Source organism: Myotis davidii, unplaced genomic scaffold (genome assembly GCF_000327345.1).
Source record: "Myotis davidii unplaced genomic scaffold, ASM32734v1 scaffold93, whole genome shotgun sequence".
NCBI lineage: Eukaryota > Metazoa > Chordata > Mammalia > Chiroptera > Vespertilionidae > Myotis > Myotis davidii.
This window is the reverse complement of record NW_006292095.1, coordinates 344,929-349,186: the sequence shown is the minus strand read 5'-3', so window position 1 is coordinate 349,186 and position 4,258 is coordinate 344,929. Positions and strand designations below refer to the sequence as shown.

Below are 4,258 nucleotides of genomic sequence, written 5' to 3'. Positions count from 1 at the left end.
GGAGTGGGGGGGTGGGGGGGGGGGGGACACGTGTAATACTTTCAACAATAAAGAATCATTTTTTTTTAAAATGGGGAAAATAAATGTTCTGAGAGGCTAAATGACCTGACTAATGTAAATGAAATGGTGTTCAGTAAAGTACTTTCTTGGAAGCCCATTTTCTTGATTTTTTTTATGCTCACTCTTCTTTGGGCCAGTTTTTATTTTAGTGGTTGTTTTATAGATGTTATGTAAAATGTTAGAAAAAACTCAGTGCTAAAGTTTCACTTTCCTTCTCTTTGTTGACTGGGTTTCACTACAGTACATTTTGTAGTTAAATTCACAGATGGCTTCTATGGTCACTATGGGCAGTTTTGTTAAAACACTTCATGATAGGTAAAAAATTGTAGCCTTTTGAAGCTTTAAAATATGAGCTAACATCATGTTTATTCAAGCATATGTACTATATGTAATGCACAGCTAAAATTCTCTGGACATTTTAAGGAGGAGAGGTGACTTTCTGCAAAGCTGGTGACTGTGGGAAGGCTTACTGAAGGAGAGGGAGTTTAATTAGTTCTTGAAAGGTGAAAATAATCTGATCATGTGGAGACCGGAAGAAAAACTATGCCATATGGAGAAAGAGGTTAAGCAAAGGCAGGAAGTATAAAGCCCAGTGTGTACATACCATTAACTTTATTTTCAGTATACAGGGTGGGGCAAAAGGAGGTTTATAGTTGTGAATATGTGAAACACAGACTTTATTCTTTTCCTTTTTTTAAAAAAATTCTCAACCAAGGATATGTTTAAAGAGAGGAAGGGGGATGGAAGGAGAGATGGGGGGGAAGAGAGAGAGGGAGGAGGGAGAGGAAGAGTAACATCAATGTGAGAGAGAAACATCAATCAGTTGCCTCCTGTATGCATCTCAACTGGGTTCAAATCCGCATCCTTTTTGGTGTATGGGATGACCTTCCAACTAATTGAGTCACCTGACCAGAGCCAGAGTTTAATCTTGTATTATTATTTTATTATTTACTAATTTTTGTGTTATTTTCCATATGGACAGCTGTAAACTTACTTTTGCCTTCACCCCCGCCCCCCCGTATATTGGACAGAAAACTTTCAAGGTGTTCATGTGCTGCCCCCCTCCTTCAGTTAGAGAAGCAGTGGTATAACATTTGAAAAGGGAGTCAAGTGAGACAATAGATTGGGACCAGATTATGGATCCTAACTTTTGGATGAAGGAGTTTGGACTTTAGACTTTATTCTGTAGGCAATGGGGAACTACTGAAAGCAACCTAGATTTTTGTTTTAGAAAGATTATGGTACATAAGATGAAATGGAAAAATGAGGCTGGACATTGGATGACCATTTTAGAAGATATTTTTAAATTTCAGGGAAAAGATAGAAGACACATCCTATTGTACCTCCCTACCAGCAGAGATGAGGGGAGGGAAGGGATATAGGCATAGCAGAGGTGGGATAGACAAGCTGGTTTTGATTGCTTGTGTCATGTTGGTAAGTACAGCATTCCTTTGAGCCTGTTTTCTCAATTATGTTAGGTCTATGAATTATTAGATTTCTTCAGGAATTTTATATTCCGTAATCATGAATTTTTGGAAAGCTATACTTTAGCTTGTGAAGTAATGAAAAGCATTATGAAATCTAAAGGAAATATTTCCCACTATGAGATAAGTCTTTCTCTAATCATTTTAAGATATTTAACTGTGTTAAAGAAAGAAAATCATGTTTTTGGATTGTTCACTTTTTTTTCTTTTATAGCGTACTAGTGGCCCAACGCGCGAAATCGCGCACAGTAGGCCTCCTGCCATGGGAGTCAGTGGGAGCTGTGCAGCTTCCCCGTGGGAGCCTGCAGGAGCTGTGGTGCCCCCGCAGGAGGGAGGCGGAAGCAAGTGCTGGTGCCTGCCAGAGTGGGGGGGAGGGGGGCGGCGGGGGGAAGGGATGGGCCGAGAGGTGCTCCATGCATCTCCTGGTGGCCAGTAGCACAGGCACCCCTGCCCACCTGCACACGCCTGCCTGCATGTGCATGCAGCCTCCTGCTGATCAGTTGTTACAGTGTCACAGCGTGACAACCACAACCACAGGCTTTTTATTAGTATAGAAGATTAACAATAAATTTATAGCTTTGAAATGCTGAAGAAACTAAAGTCCCCTGAGCGATTAAGGGAGAAAAGAACTGTTTAAAGCCTAAAAAACTGTAAAAAGGTGTAAAATAATGCCATATAGAATACTTCCCAATTCATTTTGAGAAGTCAGCATTACCCTAGTACCAGAACCAGAAAAAGGTAATACAACTACAGACCAATATTGCTTATGAATATAGATGCAAAAAGTAGTAGAAAACTGAATCTAGCAACATATAAAAAGGATTATACATTATACACCATGATTGAGTGGGATTTATTTCAGGAATGCAAGGTTGGTTCAGTATATAAAAAATCAATTAATGGTATACATCATGTTACTAAAATGAAAGACAAAACCCACATGAGCATCTCAATTGACAGAGAAAAAGCATTTAATAAAATTTGACACACTTTCATGATAAAAACACTTGAAAAACTAGAAGTAGAAGGGACCTCCCTTATCCTGATACCAGGTGTTTGTGTAAAACCCACAGCTAACATCATACTTAGTAATGAAGGACTAAAAGCCTTCTCCTAAGGTCAGGAACAAGACAAGGATTTCTGCCCTAACCACTTCTATGCAATATCCTGCTGGAAAAGGAAAAAGTATCCAGATGGGAAAGAAAAAAGTAAAACTCTCTATTCAGAGATGGCATGTATAGAGGAGGAAATCTTAAGGAATCTACAAACAAGCTGAGAATAAATTCAGCAAGATTGCAGGATATAAGTTCCACATACAGTAACCAGTTGTATTTCTGTGTGCTAGCAATGAATAATCTGAAAATTAAATAAAAACCCCACAGTTCTACATGTCATAGTATTAAAAATAATAAAATACTGGGAAGAATAAATATAGTCACTAGGGAAATAAATGCAAGTCAAAACCACAGTGACATACCATTTCGTACCCCCTGGGATGACTATAATAAAAAAGATGGACCCCTGTGATGTTGCTGATAGGAATGTAAAATGGTGTAGTTGCTTTGGGAGATTGGCCGTATCTCAAAACATTAGGCATAACCCAGAAATTACATGCATAGGTGTATACCCAAGAGTATTGAAAATAAATGTAGATGTAAAACTTGTATGCAAATGTTTATTATTCATAATCCAAAAAATTGGCACAACACAAATATTCATCAGTTGATGAATGACTTATAGACACTGGTATATCTGTACAATGGAATATTATTTGGCAATAACAAGGAATAAAGTTCTGATACATGCTACAGTGTGAATAAATCTTGAAAACATTGTGTCAGTGAAAAAAGACAGACATACAGTGCTATATTAGATGATTCCATTTACATGAAATGTTCTGAATATGCAACTCAATAGAGATAGAAGTAGATTGGTCTGAGGAGACAGGGACTGAGGAAACAGGGCAATGGGGAGTGACAGCTAATGAATACGTGTATTATCGGGGGATGGCGGTGATGAAATGTTCTGGAATTAGTGGTGATGGCTGCTCAATGTTATGAATATATTAGAAACGACCAAATCTTAAAAGGGGGACAAATTGGAAGTCCTGGGACATTCTTTAATGAAAAATTAAATATGTCAGTATACCATCCTAGGAAGAGGGGCCTTTTTGTTTTTCACTGTCTTCCTTTTCAAAATCAGGGTTTGGAAAGTCGCTTCCTGTTAGATTGTAGCAGCTACATCATCTTAGTTCTGCCTCATGAAGGTATTTTAAATCCTGCCATCACAGAGAAGTGTTTCTGGGATTCCATCAACACTTGATGCAAATTTAATTTTAAAAATATATTTCAAATTATTTAAAAAATGCAATATGAAACAGCATGCACTCTCAGATGTATTACTATTCATAAAATTTTGGATAACTTAAATAGCTGCTGGATAACATGTTAATCTATGTTTCCAAGTTACCTCATTTTGTGCATGCCTTAGAATCAAGTCTTTCATGTTATTTCAATGTGTAGTACCAGGCATTTGTCAAATATTTAATTCGATAGGACAGGTACAGTTATCAGTGCTTTAAAAAACAACAACAGTCCCTGGCTCATTGCATTTTGGGATTTTGGAAATTTTTCTCCACATATTAAGTCTCCTATTCCATTTTGACTTCACTCATTTCTCAGGGATGTTCTGAAAGCATTCCCCTCCCCACGCTC

General features: G+C 37.7%; 1 protein-coding gene across 3 annotated transcripts in view; it reads left to right on the top strand.

Moving 5' to 3' along the window:
- The window catches only part of PSD3 (pleckstrin and Sec7 domain containing 3), a 432,295-nt gene that overhangs the window by 158,337 nt on the left and 269,700 nt on the right, over positions 1-4,258 (top strand). The window lies entirely within an intron of this gene.